The following is a 7,081-nucleotide window of genomic DNA, read 5'->3' on the forward strand; positions in this document are numbered from 1 at the left end:
TTTTTTTTGAGACAGGGTCTCACCCAGGCTGGAGTGCAGTGGCACGATTACAACTCACTGCAGCCTTGATGTCCCAGGCTCAAGTGATCTTCTTCCCTCAGCCTCTTGAGTAGCTGGGACCACAAACACACAACACCATGCCCAGCTAATTTTTGTATTTTTTGTAGAAACAGCATTTTGCCATGTTGCCCACGCTGGTGTCTAACCCATGGGCTCAAGTAATACACCTGCCTCAGCCTCCCAAAGTGCTGAGATCACAAGTGTGAGCCACTGTGCCCAGCTCAAATTATTTCAAAGGTGTGAAAGGCAAAATTTCTTAAAAACACCTGCGCTATTCAAGGTGCCATCCTAGAAGCAGAGTGACCAAGGTGCTAACTTACTGATCTTGAACTTCCCAGACTGTGGGAAATACATTTCTGTTCTTTATTTATTTTTTTGTAGTGTGCTAGTTGTAAGAAACCATCAGTTAAATTTAAATGGTGGCAATAAAAATGATGCAGATTTGGTAACATGTTTTGTCATTTATACTAAGTTGAGAATTTAAAGGTTTAGGGTTCACTTTACTACTATTTATTTGTAGCTTGTCATTTTTCCTTTCATGCCTGTACTGCTTTTAGCGCTAGTAGTTCTCAACTTAGTCTTTAAAAGAAGGACATATTTTTTTACCTTCATTAGCTTCAACAAGAAAACCCATAATTACTACTGCCCATTAGAACTAAATGGATGGTGAATATTTACCACACAATTTCTTCCTATTAAGCCTACTACAGCTGTCCCTTGAGGACTCGTTCCAGGAACCCCCATAGATACCACAATCCAAGTGCTCAAGTCTCTTATATAAAATAGAGTAGTATTTGCATATAAGCTAGCACATCCTCCTATATACTTTATCTTTCTGGGTTACTTATAATACCTAATACAATGTAAATGTACATAAATGGTTGTTTTACTGTTTTTTTTTTTTTCTTTCTTGCTTTTTTCCCAAACATTTTCCATTCACAGTTGGTTGAAACCATGGCTGTACAATGTTTTAGTACAGTTACATTCCATTTCCTAAGAAAACACTTAACTTTATTTTTCTGTTTACAGATGGGTCTGATACCCAATAATTAATATTATTTTAATAAGCCAAATTCTTCACATATAGAAAGATGAATTAATACGACATATGTGCTCAAAAATAAAGAAAGAAAGGTGGGGTTTCCCTTTAAGGATAGAGTCTGAACTCCTAAAAGGCTAAAATTAGCTCTCTAAGATCCGTTCCTTGCCATATATCCAGCCTCATCGCCACTACTCTTTAAACCCATCCTGCATGCAGTAACAGAGGCCTGCTTGTGTTTGCCTGTACATAGTGCACTCTTTGCTTCCCTGTCTTTGCTCCTGCTGCTTCGTCTAGAAGGCCTCCTACAACAATCCTTCACCTGCCTCATTCTGATTTTTAAAATAATTGGTTCAGTGGTCACCTCCTAGGAAGGCTTAATAAACGTGGTTCCAGCCTCTCATTGACCCCTCCCCTATCACCAGTAACATAATCACAAGTTAAGTATAGTTTCCTCTGGACTCCCATGATGTGTACAATCTCTGCACTTACTGACTCCAACTGTACTTATCCATTGAGAAGTATGTTTTCACCTCTAAACTGTGAGGGAAAGTTCTGCCACAGATTCTATACAACCAGTACTGGGACTGAAAATACAAAGCTGCTTAAGAAATGTTTTTAGTTTGCTGATGAAATACATTAGCCATTCTCAAACTTTTTGGTCTCTGGATGCCTTTACACTGCTAAAAATGATTGAGAACATCAATGAGCTTTTGTTTATGTGGATGATATATATGGTATATTTTTACCATTTTAGAAGTTTAAACTGAGAAATTTTTTACAACATGCATCAATTCAAGAAAAGAAAAGTTAATAAATAAACCTTAGCATTTTTTGAAAATATCTGTGACTCCAGGGACTCTCTGAAAGGGTGTCAGGGACCACCCAGGGCCCCAGACCACAGCATAAGGGTATTGTGGGTTGTTTCCTAAATTACAAAATGTATTTTCATTCACAAACAAAATATTTGAGAAGGTTGATAGGCAAATGAAAAGATATAAAGGAAGGGAAGGGGGATACAACCTTAACCATAGCTAGAGAAAATAGCTGTGGACAGGGAGGCAAAGCTAAGGAAGAGTGGTGATAAAGTACAAACATCACCAGTCTTAAGAAAAATAATAAAGAAACTAAAAGTAATTCTGCACCAACAAAACCAAAAACAGGAATGACACAGAAGGCCAAAAGTTTGAACGAAACCTTAAGTAAAAATTGATCTTTTGGGTAAGAAATGTACCACTTTAACGATTCTGTTCCACACTACTCCCATCTTTTCATCTTTCTCAATCCTCATATGCTCTTTATTACACACCTCTTCTCCCTCTTTTGGATCTCTATTCTCTCTTGATTTGTAGTTATCAGCCGAAAAATGCTGCTCAAATGTTATGTGATTAGAGGGGGGGAAAGCAACAGCTCTCGTGAAGCTGCATGATTGGAATTCAACCGATAAATTTTTTAACATTCTATTAAAATATAAAAAATGTTAATGAGATTTTAAAATTAGAAATGCTGAAGTTATTTTTACATGCTGAAAATACATTAAAAATTACTGTTCTTAAAATATGCTGCATAAAGGCCAGGATTGGAAAGTAATTTGGATTTGGCTATTGTGCTAGGGTGGTAGAATTATAGATGACTTAAATTACTTCTTTAATTTTGTTATATCATTGTTCCTACAGCAACAAAAGCCACAGAAATATGACAATTAATTCTCAATTTCCATATGCCTTTGGTCCTTTCTACAGACTTTTCAGGGATGTGCAAGTGGTTTGGATTTTGTTAAGTAGTCATGTGCACTGGGGTCAAAAGCTTAAAGTCTAGACCGGAGTAAACGAATTATAGACTAAACCAAATTGAGCCCACATACAGCTTCTGTATAGCCCTCAAGCTAAGAATGGCTTCTTACATTTTTAAAAGGTATAAAAACAAAACAAAATGAAAAAAGAATAATAGAAGAAATTGTAAATAGTCTGCTAAACTGAAAATATTTACTGTCTGGACATTTTTAAAAGTCTCCCTTGCCAGGTGCAGTGATGCACGCCTGTAGTCACAGCTACTGGCGAGGCTGAGGCGGAAGGATCAGAGGATCATCTGAGCCCCTGAGTCCAAGGCCAGAGACTCTGAGATCTCTTTGGGAAAAAAAAAAAAAAAAAAAAAAAAGAAAAGAAAAGAAAAGAAATAAGCTAGTCTTTCCCACCCTGTGATGCCAAGATGGAGAAGAAGTCAGCTTCGTGGCCCGGCAGTTATTCACATGATTCTGAGGGGCTTTCACCCCAGAAAGAATATAAAGCAAGCTTGTGGATAGCAGGCAGGGTATGAAATCAAACCAAGTACAAATGTCACAAGATACACATTTTCCCCAAAATGTAGGCATAGTAGAGTATCTTAAATAATGTAAAACAACACTAACACCATAGCCTCATTAACTAACCTACTTACTATGTATTTCTTGTTGCTAATTCCCTTGGGTGCCTCTGGATTCCAGGCCTCTTACAGATGATTCTGAAACTCCTATGAAGGTGAAAATACACTGATCATGAAAGCTGGTATCCCTGCTTCTTTTGGATCTTTTCTGTAAAGAATGGTAACAAACGTACTTGTTCCCAAGGTGAGGATGAACAAACATAAGATGATGAGCAGTGTTTTTACTTCACAGGTAATTATATTGTGGCAACTTATACTACATTTTGCAAATTACTCTTAGTTCTAAATCTCTAGGGATGGAGCCTATTACTAAAGGAAAGGTCGTTATGACATTGTTTCCTCCTAGAATGATGCCTGAGCCAACTCCATCAGAAACACTTGGGTGCTTTTCAAAAATGCAGATTCCTGGGCCCAACTTCAAGACAGTTTAAATCACAGATTTGGAGGGGTTCCAGAAATCTATTTTAAACCGCTACCCTTAGTGATTCTGAGCTCTCTAAAGTCTAGAAACTCTGGCTTAAGGTACTGCACAACTGAAAAACTGGACTACTGACTAGTTGAAAGCTGTGTAATTGATTCTTATGGTGACTGCCATATCACACTCAATGGCAGAAGCAGTCCACTTGGCACCATTATCCATTTTTTGCATACCTTTAACCTCTTGGACATATCCACTCTCCTGGACCACAAGGTCTAAATACAAACAAGATGTAATACATGTAGAGCCTTCAGAGAATACTCTGATTAGAGAATGTGAGGAATGTGTAGTTCAATGCAAGAAACCAAGATGAATCAGCTGAAAGGTAAGAGTTAGCCTGGATGCTACACTGTGAAAAATATAGTCAAATCCAATAAGCATCAGTTGAGTTCCACTCAAGAAAAGATTGAGTTCTGAGAAGGAAGGAGTTGTCAGGAATATTATCATATAAAGTTAAGTCAAAAGAGGACACAAGGTTTTGGCATGAAGGAGGTTCTCAATCTAAGAATGTACTTCTGGTAAACAGATCTGACAAATCAATGGAAATAAAAGCTAATTGAAACAGGGCTGTGGAGAAATCAGGGTATGGAAATGAAGATCTCACAAACAGACTACTCTTCAATAGGAAAAGGAAAGAAAGAAATTGTCCTAGCTTGGAATTAAATATAGTGTTTGTTTGAAGATGGGAGTCTTTTCAGGAGTTCCCAAGCAGACTTTCATTCTGTCCTGCAGAACAAAAGGGTAAGGGTTCAAAAGCTACTATGTAAGAGTTCAAAAAGCCTCCCAGTCCACAGCCTACCCAAACCACTAACCAAATGGATGGTCAGAGTTAGACCTAAGGTCTCACTGACTCACTTGGGAATCACTGAGACAAGCAACAGTATAACAAAACTGGCTGGACTCCCAGCTGTTCACTGTGTGTGCCTGAATGAGTAAACAAATCAGAAAGGCTCACTAGTCACAACCTTCTGCTCTGAGGCTTGGAAACCTAAAAGGAATGAAAAGGGGAAATTGATAAAAGGAGATGACAGCTTTGGAACAAAAGCCTTGCCTACGCTCATAACCTTGGGTACTAGGAGAGGGAAAGGAAGGAATTCCAGAAGTCATGGTTGGGAGATTTTCCTTCTATTATTCAAAGAAAAGAGGACACACATGGTCAATTAGGAAGAAAAACCTCTTTGTGCCTGATACATTGAATGCATTGTCCTCATGCCATTTGCCCTAATGTAAGAATAGTATTGGGAACTCAGCCAGCATGAGTGTCCACTTGACTCATTAGCTGCAACAGTACTAGTCTCTGAGACCTTGTCAGGTCAATACAGAATGAGCTCTGTCTGAATCCAAAGTTTCTCCGGAGAGAAAGAAGCAGGAATTAAATATTAATAAAATGGTAAAAGATATAGAGGATTTTTACCTTCAAAGGAAAAAAGTCACTCTATTCAAATTAGGAAGGAGTTTTATAGAATAGTTTTGATTAGACATACACTGGTAAAATGTAGTCTTTGGCGTTTTACCTTCCCTCACAACATGTATTTTCAAACTTCTCAATATTCAAGTTACCACTCTAACTGTTGAAATACAGATAGATCAAACAGCTTTATAGAGGGGTAACTCATATGCCATACAATTCACCTATTTAAAGTGCACAATTCGGTGGTTTTTGGTACATATATAAGGTTGTGCAACCTTTGCCACAATCGACTTTAGAACATTTTCATCACCCCCCCAAAAGAAATCCTCCCACAGCCATTAGCAAGCAATCATTTCCCATTTCCCAACTTCCTTCTTCCCCAGTCTTGGACAACCATTAATCCACTTTCCGTCTCCATGGATTTGCCTATGCAGTTATGCAGCTCCTACAATGTTTTGGTCAACAACGGATCTCATATATGATAGTGGCCCCAAAAGACTATAATGAAACTGAAAAATTCCTATTGCCTAGTGGTGTCACAGTCATCATAATGTAATATATTACTCATATGTTTGTGATGATGCTGGTGTAAACAAACCTACTGCAATGCCAATCATATAAAAGCACAGCACATACAACTATGTACAGTAAATAACACTTGAAGTTAAAGACAGTGATAATGATGATCCTGACCTTGTGTACGCCTAGGTTAATGTGTGTTTGCCTTAGTTTTTAACAACAAAGCTTAAAAAGTAAAAATAAATTTTAAATAGCAAAAAGCTTATGGGATTTTTTTAATGGTTTTGTACAACTGTACAATGTGTTTATATTTTAAGCTAGGTGTTATTACAAAAGAATCGAAAAGTTTAAAAATTCTAAAAGTTCACGAAGTTACAGTAAGCTGAGCTTAATTTGTCATTGAAGAAAAAATTTTTAAATAAATTTAGTGTAGCTTAAGTGTACAGTGTTTATTAAATCCATAGTAGTGTACATCAATGTCTGAGACCTTCGTATTCATTCACCACTCACCCACTGACTCATCCAGAGAAACTTCTAGTCCTGCAAGCTCTATTCATGGTAAGTGTCCCATATAGGTGTACCATTTTTAATGCTTCATACATTAAAGATGTTTGATGTTTGACTGTACTTTTTTATGTTTAGATACCCAAACACTTACCATTTTGTCACAACTGCCTATAGTATTCAGTACAGTAACATGCTATACAGGTTTGTAGCCTAAGAGCAACAGGCTAGCCCATATAACCTAGGTAGTATATATAGTAGGCTATACCATCTAGGGTTGTGTACACTCTATGATGTTCACACAACAAAATCACCCTATTCTCAGAACAGACCCTGTTGCTAAGTAATGACACATGACTGTAACTGGAATCATACAATATATAGTCTTCTTTGACTGGTTTCTTTCATTTAACATAACATTTTCAAGGCTCATCCATGTAGAAAACATATATTTCTTTTCATTGGCAAATATTGCATTACATGGATATACCACACTGTATTTATTCATTTCTCAGCTGATAGATATTTGGGTTACTTCTACTTTTTGGCTATGGTGAATAATGCTGATAAAACTTTCGTAACAGTACCATACATGGTAATAAAGAGCCTATATCACTCAAATTCTTTTTTTTTTTTTTTTTTTTTTTTT

The 7,081-nt window shown here is 37.0% G+C and overlaps 1 protein-coding gene and 1 pseudogene across 5 annotated transcripts in view; both read right to left on the reverse strand.

The window, feature by feature from the left end:
- The window catches only part of FRMD5 (FERM domain containing 5), a 368,282-nt gene that overhangs the window by 258,978 nt on the left and 102,223 nt on the right, over positions 1 to 7,081 (reverse strand). The window contains exon 2 of one of the 4 annotated variants that reach the window (XM_011941171.1): positions 3,536 to 3,607. The exons of the other annotated variants lie outside the window; for them this stretch is intronic. The gene's annotated coding sequence lies outside the window, so the exon portion shown is untranslated. The remainder of the gene's footprint in view (positions 1 to 3,535; positions 3,608 to 7,081) is intronic. 4 annotated transcript variants of the gene reach the window in all.
- Positions 1 to 7,081, reverse strand: part of LOC105511112 — a 64,378-nt pseudogene that overhangs the window by 12,223 nt on the left and 45,074 nt on the right. The window lies entirely within an intron of this gene.

Source organism: Colobus angolensis, unplaced genomic scaffold, assembly GCF_000951035.1.
Source record: "Colobus angolensis palliatus isolate OR3802 unplaced genomic scaffold, Cang.pa_1.0 Scaffold199, whole genome shotgun sequence".
Lineage (NCBI taxonomy): Eukaryota > Metazoa > Chordata > Mammalia > Primates > Cercopithecidae > Colobus > Colobus angolensis.